At 36.6% G+C, this 15,117-nt stretch overlaps 1 long non-coding RNA gene across 1 annotated transcript; it reads left to right on the forward strand.

The window, feature by feature from the left end:
* The first annotated feature begins 590 nt into the window (after positions 1-590).
* LOC113285412 lies at positions 591-13,517 on the forward strand. The gene is made up of 2 exons (XR_003328646.1): positions 591-775; positions 13,293-13,517. It is a non-coding gene; the product is annotated as an uncharacterized LOC113285412 (long non-coding RNA).
* The last annotated feature ends 1,600 nt before the right edge of the window (positions 13,518-15,117 follow it).

The following is a 15,117-nucleotide window of genomic DNA, read 5'->3' on the forward strand; positions in this document are numbered from 1 at the left end:
TTGCAAGTTCCTGTTAATGTAATTTCCTAGTACTGATCATCATTGATAAAGCATATATAACCAGTTATCCGCTGCTAACAGCATCCAAAAAGCCAAAGCTAAATTTAGCTTTTAACTTTAACTTTCCGCCACATCGCACAATGGCAGGCACCGATCCAAAGCCAGGCGCAATTATAATCGGTGCCCAGAAAATCATGTTTTCTGAAATCTGAATATAAATCACGGTTAGGTCAAGGGTGAATATTATATAGGTACGGGTTAACACACCAAATGCAGGACGAGTCAACACCTCATGTTTCTGCTGTCGACCTCGTAGCAGGGGAGCCGGGGAGGAGCCAACTGCCAACAAGCTCTTAAATGTTTCATATGTGTACTCGCATATAAACCTGAAATCCACCAATACTTTTTCCTTGCACTTTTCTTTTTTAATCAAAAAGGCTAAATGGAGTAAAAAGAACCATAGTTACCACAAAGAAGTGGAAACCATGTAGTACAACAGTGGCTACAAAGAAATTTGGGGCCTTTTTTTTTTTTTTCTTCTTTTCTCTCTCTTTCCTTCTTTCCTCTCCCCTATAGTATTCCTTCTCCTAAGACAAAACCCCAACCATTGAAAAGCTTTCCTGCTCAGATTTGGTTTTTAAGATCAGATCTGAGCAGGTATTAGTCTGTTCATTAATTTATAGTCTTTGATTTGGGGTTCTAATATTACTTTGATGATTTGGGGTTCTAATCTTATATTTTAAAGTTATATCTTTAGATCTAGGTTTTTATTTGGGTTTTTATGGGATTTCTTTTCATCCTCAATTTAAGGGTGCTGTGTTTTTCTTTTTCATCTTTGGTTGACTTCGTTTCAGCATCATATTCAGTCAAAATCTTGTATAAATCTATCCTCTCTTTTAGAGCGGTTTCAATGCTGGTTGATCGTTGTGAGGTATGAAGATGGTGGTGCAGATTATGGTGAAGAAGTCTTGCAGCTTCAATCAAGAAAAGAGAGGATATGGATTCATCTTGCAGGCGTTAATGGGGTGCTGTTTAGTGGTGTTCTTGCTAGTCCATACATTTTTTTCTCTTCTCTTAATCAATACTCTCTTGAAATCACTGAATTCATCATCATGGTACTTGTTTATTTGATGAAAGCAGTAGCGGCGGGTGTCTTGTTGGTGTTTTGGCAGTGAAAGATGAGTGATTTTGGAGCAAGGTACCAGGCGGCGGTGGCGCAACAGAAGTAAAGTTAGGTTTGCTATTGGGGATAATCTTTTCCACCTGTGGCTCGGACAGGGTTTCCAATTTATGGGTCACGGGTTTGTATCTGGGTTTTCAATGTTGTGGCATATGTTATGTTTGGGTTTCTTACAATCCAGTGTGAGAAGCATTTCCTTGGGTACTATGGTGGTTTGTACTATGTACTTACTAGTTGAATTAATAATCTATTTACCGAGCAAAAAGAAAAAAAGAAACTTGCGGCCAAATTACAGTAGTGGCTACAACGTAACCATAATACCCAAGAGAAAGCAAAACTAGCCTTAAGCTAAACTTAAAAAGATAAAACATAATGTCAAAAACTTCAGATTTTGAAGACATAAACTAAGTGATATCCAGCACTCCATTCCAGTAGGAAAGCAGATTGTTAATAGTGATGTTCTCAAAAATCTTGGTGCCCAAAGACCAATTGTAGAGCAAGCATTTTACTTCATCTAAAAGCTGATTGAATTGTTTATATCTTCCCTGCAATAATCTGTCATTTCTTTCATTCCAAATTACCCACCAAGTGGCAAAAGGAATCATGCTCCAAAGTTTATTTCTCCAAGAATTCCCTTTTTTTTATTCCATTCCCAAATAGTTGACTTGACATCCTCCACAAAATACACCCATTAATGACAATAGAGTTATGCAAAGAGTCAAGAGTAGGAGCTGCATTATAGCATAAATTCCAAGTGAAGAATAAAACCTTTTGTGGAACTCTAGGATTCCATAAACTCTTATGTGGAAATATGATGAAACCTGCAACCTCAATAGCTTCTTAGCTAGATTTAACAGAGAAACTGTTACCAGGATTCCAAGACAGGTAGTCATCCCCAGAATCTGTCAAAATAAGAGCCTTAATTTGACCTAGTAAAGCAGCAACCATATGTACTTCATCTTCTTTGAGGTTCCTAGTGAAACTGAAATCCCAGGCAGGGCCATTTTCAGTATCTTGTATCATATCTCTAATTGAAACATGTTTTTTCCTGGATAACCTGTAAAGAGAAGGATAAAGGCCAGCAAGTGTATGATCTCCAATCCATATATCATTCCATAAAGAACATCTGTTGCCACTTTGAACATGCATTGTGGAAAGCTGCTGAATGATGTTTTTAGATTTTAGAATTCCAGACCACAAACTTTTTCCCACAGGATTTTTAGTCTTAGTTGGAAATATAACATTGACAGTACCACCAAACTTCTGATGTATAATTGACCTCCATAAGGCCCTTCTTTCAGTGTTGTATCTCCAAATCCATTTAGCATGCAAAGCTCTATTAATGAGCCTTAGTTTTTTCTACTCCAACTCCACCTCTTTGCTTCGATAAGGAAACACTTTTCCATCCTACCCAACCTCTCCTTTTTCCATTACCCCAAAGGAAACTTCTCATGGTCCTGTCCATTTGTTCTTCCACGGAAGCAGGAATTTGAAAAAGTGAGAGATGGTAAATTGGAAGACTACAGAGTACATGCTTAATAAGCATTAGTCTACCTCCTTTAGACAAGTATCTTCTTTGCCAATTTGACAACCTTTTTTGGAATTTCTGCAGAATTACCTCCCAAACTGCAACTGACTTGGATTTGCTGTCAAAAGGAATTCCTAAATAGTTTAGGGGAAATTGCATTACTGGACATCCAAAAATTAAGGCACAAGAATTAGCAAATTGTGCATTTCCAATAGCTACCAGAGCACTTTTCTTGAAATTCACTTTCAAACCTGAAACCATTTCAAAAGCAATCAAGATGTTCTTAAGATTTTTTCCTTACACTTCGTTGTTGTTTTTTTTTTCACCTTCTTAGGCTTCTTACCTTCAATCTTAGCTCCGTGCATGGGATAGGAAATCGTTACAAAACTTCAGTAGGTATAATGGATCGGACAAGTTCTCTCATTTTTCACCCCTTGTAAATAGTTCTAATGATATCCTTCGGACGTCGGCAACATATTTGCAGATACTGCTCGAGATTGCAACAAGAGCTCAATAGGGCAAAGCGTATCATTCACGCAAAGGTACATAATCTATACTACAATTTTGATTTATTTGGAGACTTCGAGTGATTTCAGATATGCCTTGTAGTATTTTAGTTTAATACGGAATTGTCTTCGTGTCATGGAAACCCTAAAAACAGAACTTCCACAATTGTGCTTATTTGATGATAAACACAGCCCCTAGAAACATAACTTCCACCTGCTAGTTGCTACCATATTGAAGAATGGAAAAAAAAAGATGAAAACTCTAATATCCCCGCTTCTAGCAGTTCGGCAAGTAACAATGACAATTGTTTTTTCACATGCGGTATATGTTTTGGAAAACTTCCATTGGAAAGGAAATTCAATGGATGCTGGCAGCATCCTTATTGCACTAATTGTGTCGCTAAGTATATCGAAGCACGGGTGATTGACGGCAACATCTCAGAGATAACATGCCCTAAACTCAACTGTAAAGTCATGTTGGATACTTCATCGTACCAGTCAATTCTCCCTCAAAGTGTTTTCGAAAAGTGGTGTCGTGCTCTTTGCGAATCAGTAGTACTTTTAGATGCATCAAAAGGTGGGGTGGCCTATGGAAGATCTTACTGCCCTTATCCAAATTGTTCCGAATTGGTTTTGAATGAATGTGTTGGAAATTATAGCTCGGGTAAGATTACAGAATCAAGCTGTCCTAGTTGCAAAAAGCTTTTGTTTCCACTGCATGGTTCCATGGAAAGAGAAACATCAGTGTAGTAGCAGCGGCGAGATTGTAATCGACGTCGACAGAAAAGATGATTCATTGTTCGTGGAGATTGTTAAAGAGAAGAGATGGAGACGGTGCCCATCTTGCAACCATTACGTTGAGCGCAGGGGGGGTTGTAACAAGATTAGATGCAGGTATTTACATTCTACAATCGCATGTCATCTTCAGCCGGTTTTTTAACGTCTTGTTAGTTTTTGATTTAGCTAAAATATGGAACCAAGCTTGAAAATCCATCTCAGAATAGGGCATTTATGGTACCTAATTAAAATTTTTATTACAGGTGTAACACAGTTTTTTGCCACGACTGTGGAAGCATTAGCGATCCATGTATTTGCGGCAAAGAACAACAGCGGCTTGAGGCGATTCGGCGCGAGCGTGAGCGGATTTGGCGTGACCGGAAAAGGCAGCGTAAGCGGATTTTTGAGCGGGTTGTAATCAGTTTCGTGATGCTTTTCCTATTGGCTTTCTTAATTATATTATTTTGGCAGCAACTGGGGTGATTTTCCCCATAAGAAATTGACAATAGTAAAAAGCAATAGTTTTCCATTGGCAATTGAAGCTCCAAGAACAAAAGGGCTAAGTGGTGGCTAGGTTATATGAGATTTTGGGACCAAATGGAATTTCATGTCTCGGAGTAGATATGCTCGGGAAATAATGAGGGAGGTTGTTTCCAAAAACTCGTTACTAGAAGTTGTGAGTGTTCAAGAAGAAGGGTTGTTAGACTCTAGATTGTGGATGATGGATAGAAATAATGATTGATGCTTATGGAAAGAAAGGAACTCTAGAGTTTTCAATCTCAAAAGAGAAATTTGGAAGGTATCAACATAGATATTTAAATTCAAGCTTATTTTGGGCAGATTCAAGGACCAACATTGCTTATGAGACTCGAGTTTCTATCGCCCGGTTTGAGTTGGATACATAGGTTTTTTCTTACCTTCACTTGATTCTTGTTTTTTTTTTTTTTAAATTAATTTTTTTGGGTGATCGATTCTGAACTCGGACACTTTTGTATTATGTGGGTCGTATTTGTATTTATTGGGTTGAGGTACCCCTTTTAAATACCTTTTTCTCAATGAATATTTTTTTCTTTAACTGATTAAAAAAAACATAAATTTAAAGAGTTAAAATTCTGAACGAAATAACTTACAAAGGGAAATGTTGAATTCACGCATACAGAAGAATAACGGTATATAGTACATGGGAAAAAGATCACTTGAAATGCGTTTATACTCGATTAGTTCATAAGGTTTATGCATTCTTTATAGATAACGGAGGAGACGCCAAGATGATGCATTGCCAATTGTACTCGGTTAGTTCATAAGGTTTATGGATTCGTTATTCATTGCATATCTTTGGATTACCAATATGTGTGAGTTAGTAGAACCGATCATAATTTTGTTATGTATCTTGGTATCACTAATCACAGTGCCTGACTTATAATTTCGTATGACTACTTTTAATTAATTAGTGTAACCGACCCTAAGTAATCACCTAAGACAGTATGATCGATATTTGTAATTGGTGTGACCGATCCTAGTAATTGGTGTGACCATCACAAGAGCTTGTGCAATCGATCCTTGTAACTGGTGTAACCGATCCTAGTGACTGGTGTGACCGATCATAAGTAGATACCATATAGAGAGGTAACAGATCCTACCTAATTATTTTTATAAGGTAGTATTGGTCTCTACCGGATTATTTTTTATAAGATAATTGGTGTAGCCGGTCCTGGTAACTGATGTAACCGATCCTGGTAACTGATGTAACTTGTCCTGGTAACTTGTGTGACCGATCCTAGTGATTGGTTGTAATCGATCCTACCTGATTATTCTTATTAGGTAATATCGATTCCTACCTAATTATTTTTATAAGGTAGCACCGATTACATTGAACTTCAAGATGTCAACATACTTTGAACACGAACAATAACTTCGAGAAAAGTCCACAAACAACACCTAGACTCCACAATCACAACCACGCTATGGGAAGACTTTGAACAGTCTCTGAGTTACATTTGTGCATTCGGTTTGTGATTCTCAATTTCAGATGTGATTTTTTTAAATTATTTTTCAAATATGAATTCCCTAGAATAATCTCAGATAATGCTTCCATTCTAGTCTCTTTCAGCGCTGGGGCTGACAACTTGCATAAACCATGCCATTTTATGTCAATGTGAACTAAGGATAATTCCTGCAAAAAAGTCATAGAAAAAGCCTGGTCACTACAAGTTAGGGGATCAAATCCTTTCAACTCAAATAAAAGTTGAATCATGCTAAAATCAATTGAGATTATGGAATAAAATTTCTTTTGGAAACACAAATGTCTCTCTTAGGATACTAAATCTGAAATTCATTTGGTTCAAACAAACAATCCAGGGGATACAACGAAGATTGTTGACCTAAATCATAAGTTGTCACACTTGTATTCTCTAGAAGAAATATTGTGAAAAGATAAGTCTCGGAATTATGGCTAAATGAAGGGTATAAGAACATGCCTTATTTCCATAAATGCACTTTATTTAGAAGGAAAATGAATAATATATCCTGGTCAAAAGCCAGAAGCGGTAACTGGTTGACTACAAGAGAAGTCATTAGAGATGAATTCATCTCATACTTCAATCAACCATAAAAAACTTCTGATCCTAGCGACCAGGATGTGGAAGTAGATATTTTCAAAACAAAATCGTCTAGTCTAGATAATGACATCCTGGAAACACCAATATCCAATGATGAGACTAGAGTGGATTCTTTCCAAATGGGGTAAAAAGAACCAGGTCAGATGGCTTCACTGGTTTTTTTACCCGTCTTATTGGGATGTTGTAACTCAAATGGTCAAACAGTTCTTTGAGACTGAACATCTACTTACTCAATTCAACCACACTAACTTAACTTTGATACCAAAGAACCCTATGGCTGAATCTACAGATCAACTTAGACCTATCTGTTTATGCAATTTTGTCTATAAAGTGATATCCAAGACTCTTTCTAATAGGATGAATCCTTTGACGGACAAAGTGATTTGACCTAATCAAAGTTCCTTTACTAAGAGCCAAATCTCTGATAATGTATCTTAGAATATAAGCTTATAGATTCTATAAAAAAATAAATTTTAAGAAGAATTGTAAGTGCACCCATTAAGATGGACATGTCCAAGGCATATATGATAGACTGGAATGGTTTTTTTAGCTAAAACAATGACAAAATTAGAGTTCAACCCAAAATGAATTAGACTAATTATGAACTGCATAAGTACAGTCTCATACTATATTTTTCTAATTGGAAGTCCTATTGGAAATTTTAAACCAGAAAAAGGCTTAAGACAAGGGGACCCTATGTCCCCTTATCTATATATAATACGTGGTGAAGCCTTTACTTCATACATAAAACATCTGGAAGATACTAACCTGGTACATGGCATAAAATTGCTAAGTCTGGTCCTTCAATTAGTCATATTTTATTTTTAGATGACATCCTTCTCTTAACTAAGGAAACTATCCCTGATTTTTATGCTATCAGAAATTACCTACAAAAATTGTAATGCAAGTGGTCAAGAGATTAATTTCAATAAGTCAGGATTTTTTTAAGTTCAAAAGTCCATTTATGGCATAAGAAAATGTTAGCCAAAATTCTAAACATTACTTCTCTTAATCTATGAGAGAAATATTTGGGAACACATGTTGCTATCCTAAAATCTAAGACCCAAACTCATCTCTCTCTGTTGATTGCAGTGGAGAAAAGGGTGAATAATTGGCTAACTCAATTTCTATCCCGGCTGGTAGGTCTACACTGGTAAAGCATATAGGCCAAGATATGTCACTTTACCAAATGACTACTTTCCTAATTCCTAAAAGTATGTGAAACGACATTGACTCTCACCTCAGAAGATACTGGTGGGGAGAGGATTTGAACTCAAAAAGAGAAAATTGCATATCATTGCTTGGGAAAGTATCTGCAAAACAAAGAAAGAGGGTGAACTAGGATTTAGGATAAGTGAGATAAATAATTTATCCTTGATGGCTAGAAGTGTTTGGAAATTAATCGAAAATCCAACATCTCTTCTAGCACAAGTTCTACAATCAAAATACTATGCAAACTATGATATCTTGAATTCTGTATGTCCTGATAAAGCTTCATGGGTATGGAAATGTCTACATAATACAATGAACAAAATCGAACCATTATCTCATGGGCAGTGGGGGAAGGAAATTTCATAGACCCATGGTATGATAATTGGATACCAGGGAAAGGAGCAACTCCAAAAGCAAACTCAATCCCTAACAAGAACTTAAAATCGAGTGACCTAATTAATCAGGACACAAGATCATGGGATACAACAAAATTATAACTTTTTTTTTGATCAATCTTCAAAAGAGATGATTGAAAAAATCCCTCCTAGCTGACAAAAGAATTTGGACTCCAATTAAAGAGAGAGTGTTTACTACAAAGTCTTCTTAGTTCACCCTAAGTGTGAGGGGGGATGACTCTAACTCTGACTTATGGAATGCAGTTTAGAGACTTAAGGTCCCTGCAAGGATTCAAATCTTTGTATGGAAGGATCTAAAAGGTGCACTACTAGCGAATGAAATCCTATATATAGAATCCACATATTTGAAATATATTTCTCCTAAATGTAAATTGGAGTCAGAATCATTTATGCATGATTTAGTTACCTGTAAAAAGTTGACAAAAGTGTGGAAATTTATAAACACCATAAGTGATCAATTCCAAGATTTTACTTTTATACAGTGGGTCAAATTCTGGTTGCAACTGAACCTTACCAAGATCAAGCATCAAAAGTGGAGAACTTGCCTTTGATTGTAGTTGTTATATGGTACATCTGGAAAAATCGAAATTGAATTATACATGGAAATAATCAAGAAGAACCAATTACAATAATTTCAAGAGATAAATCCATGATGTTGAATATCTTTAAAATACCTATATATCATCAATCCAATTTCTGCAATAACTCCAAATTAATCAACACCTTCCCACTGGATGGCCCCACCGAAAAACTCGTTGAAGATTAACATTGATGGTGCTTAAAATCCTAAAATGGAAATTGGGGGAATGGGTTTTTAAGTAGAGGTTCTTTTCATCATTTCATATATGCAAAGTCGAAGAACTTGATTTTCTTTTCAGCAGAAAAGCAAAGAGGCCTAAAGAGTTGCGAAGAAATTAAAGATGGATCGGATTATAATTGAAGCTGGTGCTGTCGAAGTTATTGATAAGATAAAGAGATAAAATATCCCGGGGAATCAACGAACACATAGTTTGTATCAAGATATCAGATACCTAATCCCTAATTTTCATTCGATATCTTTTAGTTTTGTTAATCGTACCTGTAAGGTAAAAGAAAATGTAAACCAAATGGTTTGGTCTATGCCACCAGTTTGGCTCATCCCTACCCTGTGTGGCGATTTCAATAGGGGACCATATGGAGTTCTTTTTTTCTTTATTTTTCCTATTAAAAAAAAAATTCATTAATAGGCTGTTTGGAAACACATCAAGAAGTTGCTTTTTGATTTCTGGAAGTAAAAAAGTCAGAAGTTAGTTTGGGTACACAATTTCAGAATGACTTCTAAAAGAAAAAAATTTAATTTTTTATGAAGCAAAATGTTTTTGTTTCTGACTTGTGCTCCTGATTTCTATTTCTAGATATCCAAGCGCGCTATAAAGGATCGTTTCACTTCTTTTTCCTATCTTCGGTAACTCTATAAATTGGTCATCAAAAAGATTGATAAGCAACTCACGGTGCTATTGTTTGGTTTGTGGTAACTCTTTTATACAAAAACAATTAACAAAAGTATATTGTTTTTGATTTTGTTGGTAACTCTAATATTGAAAATCATTACCTGAACTTTTAGCGTGTGCCAAAATATTCGGGACAACGGGAGTGATGATAATCCACGAAAAAAAAATGAATTTAAACTCTCTTCACGAGATTGTTGACCTGCAAAAAATATTGATATCCCTCTAGGAGTCACATCACAAAAAGTTGTGGGATTTTTCTATTTTTATCCAAACTAATGTTTTGGGTACTAATCCTAGAAATATTTAATTTTAGTTACAACAACAAAACTGTTAAACACACTAAAAAGAAAAAACCAAAAGAAAGGGCCAAAATGGATGAACCCTATTACTACGAGGGTCGGGTTTTTTAGTGTTATTGTTTTCCGATACTTATAGGATTGATATTTTATGGGTTTAAAGTACATTTTATTTGAACTTTCGAAAAAAACAAAGAAACCCTAAATTTAAATAACCTTGAGAAGATCAAAATCAGAAGAAAAACCTCAACTATATCATCAGTAAAGAAATCAACCTACTGATAAATATGAAATTGAAATCACTAGACCATATAGACCTCAAAAGATCTTTGCTCTTCTCTGAATCAGAAATCGAGAGAATGAAGAAAAATGGTTACACTATCTTTATACATGTGAGGGCGATTCAGCCATTTAAAAAATATCTTGCAAGTCCTTCAGCGGAGTTGACCTAATTTTGAGTTCAAAATTTAAACCTTTTCTTAAATAGAAGATCACCAGTCAATACGGGTTTAGTGGATGGACCTGTCATTAAACAGGCCCATAAATATAGTACCCAATGGTAATTACTACTTTACTTAGAAATAGATTAAAACAATTACTTGACAAGAAAACTCTCACCGGGAACTCGAAGGGAACAAGGAAATGGTGATTTTGTGGGATTAGAATTTATGAATCTGTTAGAATACGGGCATCCAACTCAAAACCAATTGGCAATAAGTGGAGTAGTTCCACACTCCTATGGACTGCTGTATGGTTGCCCTGCCTTCTTGGGTCTTACTGGGTCTCACGTCTCATACAGGACTTGGCTGTGATACGGGCATCCAACTTACAACCAATTGGCAATGAACGGAGAGGCCCTAAGAGATTATAAACCGCAGGATCTTAGCTGCCCAGACAATGTGGGACTAATAATCTCAACACGCCCCCTCACGTGTAGCCTCGTTGGGTCTAACACGTGGACAATTAAATCGGGTGATGCGGTGTAAAGGTGCGGTCAAATGACTCGACACAAATAGTCTGCTCTGATACCATGTTAGAATACGAGCATCCAACTCAAAACCAATTGGAAACAAGTGGAGTAGCTGCACACTTATATGGACCGCTGTATGGTTGCCCTGTCTTCTTGGATCTTACTAGGTCTCACGTCTCATACAGGGCTTGGCTGTGATATGGGCATCCAACTCACAACCAATTGGCAATGAGCGGAGAGACCCTAAGAGATTATAAACCGCAGGATCTTAGATGCCCAGACAATGTGGGATTAATAATCTCAACAGAATCCCATAAAAAACATAACTCCGATGCCAAGTAATTTTGTTTCATTATAAATATGAAATATATACGCTTATTCGGTGACAACGATTAGCCCCTAAAAGCTTAACTTCCACCTGCTACCATATGGAAGAACCGCTTCTAACAAGTTCAGCAAGTAACAGTTGCAGTAGATTTTTCACATGCAATATATGTTTTACAGAACTCCCATTAGAAAGTAAATTCAAGGGATGCTGGCATCCTTATTGTACTAATTGTGTCGCTAAGTATATTGAAACACAGGTGATTAACCACAACATCTCGAAGGTAACATGCCCTGAAGTCAAGTGTAATGCCATGTTGGATGCTTCATCGTACCAATCAGTTCTCCCCAAAAGTGTTTTCGAAAAGTGGTGTCGTGCTCTCTGTGAATCAGCAGTATCTTTGGATGCTTCAAGAGGTGGGGTAGCCTATGGAAGATGTTACTGCCCTTATCGAAATTGTTCCGAATTGGTTTTGAATGAATGTGTTGGATATTCTAGTTCAAGCAAGATTACAGAATCAAACTGTCCTAGTTGCAAAAAGCCTTTCTGTTTCCGTTGCATGGTTCCTTGGAAAGAGAAACATCAGTGCAGTAGTAATGGTGAGATCGTAATCGACATCAACCGTAAAGATGATTCATTGTTCATGAAGATTGTTAAAAAGAAGCGATGGAGACGGTGCCCGACTTGCAAGCATTACGTTGAGCGCTACGAGGGTTGTAAGATGATTACATGCAGGTATTCATATATGTCCTCTTCAGACGTTTTTTTTCTAACGTATTGTTATTTCTTGATTTAGCTAACTTGTTAACCAAGCTTTAAGATCCAACTCGGAACAGGAAATTAACTTATGCTACTTACAATTTTTAAACGCAGGTGCAGAACAGTTTTTTGCCACGACTGTGGCAGCATTTGGTTTAGCAGCACTCGATGTAATTGCCAACCAACTCGTACCTGGGAGCTGATTTTTCTGTTTGTTCTTGTATGTGCCGTGTGTCTATTGACGCTTTTTATGTGTGGTATAATGATTTATATTATTTTGGGGGAAATTGGCTTGATTCCATATGATCATATGATTACACAAGGAATTCACGGTTGAGGTATTTATACCCAACCAACTTGAAATGGTCGATCTTGTTGGCTTGGAATTTAATTTCTGCGGATGAGTGTTAGAAGTTTGTTATTGTCTTTCTATTTCAATATTGCAAGTTCCTGTTAATGTAATTTCCTAGTACTGATCATCATTGATAAAGCATATATAACCAGTTATCCGCTGCTAACAGCATCCAAAAAACCAAAGCTAAATTTAGCTTTTAACTTTAACTTTCCGCCACATCGCACAATGGCAGGCACCGATCCAAAGCCAGGCGCAATTATAATCGGTGCCCAGAAAATCATGTTTTCTGAAATCTGAATATAAATCACGGTTAGGTCAAGGGTGAATATTATATAGGTACGGGTTAACAGACCAAATGCAGGACGAGTCAACACCTCATGTTTCTGCTGTCGACCTCGTAGCAGGGGAGCCGGGGAGGAGCCAACTGCCAACAAGCTCTTAAATGTTTCATATGTGTACTCGCATATAAACCTGAAATCCACCAATACTTTTTCCTTGCACTTTTCTTTTTTAATCAAAAAGGCTAAATGGAGTAAAAAGAAACATAGTTACCACAAAGAAGTGGAAACCATGTAGTACAACAGTGGCTACAAAGAAATTTGGGGCCTTTTTTTTTTTTTTTTTTTTTTTTTTTTTTTTTTTTTCTCTCTTCCTTCTTTCCTCTCCCCTATAGTATTCCTTCTCCTAAGACAAAACCTCAACCATTGAAAAGCTTCTCTGCTCAGATTTGGTCTTTAAGATCAGATCTGAGCAGGTATTAGTCTGTTCATTAATTTATACTCTTTGATTTGGGGTTCTAATATTACTTTGATGATTTGGGGTTCTAATCTTAGATTTTAAAGTTGTATCTTTAGATCTAGGTTTTTATGGGATTTCTTTTCATCCTCAATTTAAGGGTGCTGTGTTTTTCTTTTTCATCTTTGTTTGCCTTCGTTTCATTATCATATTCAGTCAAAACCTTGTATAAATCTATCCTAACCCTTTTAGAGCGGTTTCAATGCTGGTTGATCGTTGTGAGGTATGAAGATGGTGGTGCAGATTATGGTGAAGAAGTCTTGCAGCTTCAATCAAGAAAATAGAAGATATGGATTCATCTTGCAGGCGTTAATGGGGTGCTCTTTAGTGGTGTTCTTGCTAGTCCATACATATTTTTCTCATCTCTTAATCAATACTCTCTTGAAATCACTGATTTCATCATCAAGGTACCTGTTTATTTGATGAAAGCAGTAGCGACGGGTTTCTTGTTGGTGTTTTGGCTGTGAAAGATGAGTGATTTTGGAGCAAGGTACCAGGCGGCGGTGGCGCAACAGAAGTAAAGTTAGGGTTGCTATTGGGGATAATCTTTTCCACCTGTGGCTCGGACTGGGTTTCAAATTTCTGGGTCACGGGTTTGTATGTGGGTTTTCAATGTTGTGGCATATGTTATGTTTGGGCTTCTTACAATCCAGTGTGAGAAGCATTTCCTTGGGTACTATGGTGGGTTTGTACTATGTACTTACTAATTGAATTAATAATAATCTATATACCGAGAAAAAAGAAAAAAAGAAACTTGCGGCCAAATTACAGTAGTGGCTATAACGTAACCATAATACCCAAGAGAAAGCAAAACTAGCCTTAAGCTAAACTTAAAAAGATATAACATAATGTCAAAAACTTCAGATTGAAGACATAATCTAAGTGATATCCAACACTCCATTCCAGTTGGAAAGCAGATTGTTAATAGTGATGTTCTCAAAAATCTTGGTGCCCAAAGACCAATTGTAGAGCAAGCATTTTACTTCATCCAAAAGCTGATTGAATTGTTTATATCTTCCCTGAAATAATCTGTCATTTCTTTCATTCCAAATTACCCACCAAGTGGCGAAAGGAATCATGCTCCAAAGTTTATTTCTCCAAGAATTCCCTTTTTTTTATTCCATTCCCAAATAGTTGACTTGACATCCTCCACAAATACACCCATTAATGACAATAGAGTTATGCAAAGAGTCAAGAGTAGGAGCTGCATTATAGCATAAATTCCAAGTGAAGAATAAAACCTTTTGTGGAACTCTAGGATTCCATAAACTCTTATGTGGAAATATGATGAAACCTGCAACCTCAATAGCTTCATAGCTAGATTTAACAGAGAAACTGTTACCAGGATTCCAAGACAGGTAGTCATCCCCAGAATCTGTCAAAATAAGAGCCTTAATTTGACCCAGTAAAGCAGCAACCATATGTACTTCATCTTCTTTGAGGTTCCTAGTGAAACTGAAATCCCAGGCAGGGCCATTTTCAGTATCTTGTATCATATCTCTAATTGAAACATGTTTTTTCCTGGATAACCTGTAAAGAGAAGGATAAAGGCCAGCAAGTGTATGATCTCCAATCCATATATCATTCCATAAAAACATCTGTTGCCACTTTGAACATGCATTGTGGAAAGCTGCTGAATGATGTTTTTAGATTTTAGAATTCCAGACCACAAACTTTTTCCCACAGGATTTTTAGTCTTAGTTGGAAAGATAACATTGACAGTACCACCAAACTTCTGATGTATAATTGACCTCCATAAGGCCCTTCTTTCAGTGTTGTATCTCCAAATCCATTTAGCATGCAAAGCTCTATTAATGAGCCTTAGTTTTTTTACTCCAACTCCACCTCTTTGCTTCGATAAGGAAACACTTTTCCATCCTACCCAACCTC

This window comes from Papaver somniferum, chromosome 6 (assembly GCF_003573695.1).
Source record: "Papaver somniferum cultivar HN1 chromosome 6, ASM357369v1, whole genome shotgun sequence".
In the NCBI taxonomy this organism is placed as follows: Eukaryota; Viridiplantae; Streptophyta; class Magnoliopsida; order Ranunculales; family Papaveraceae; genus Papaver; species Papaver somniferum.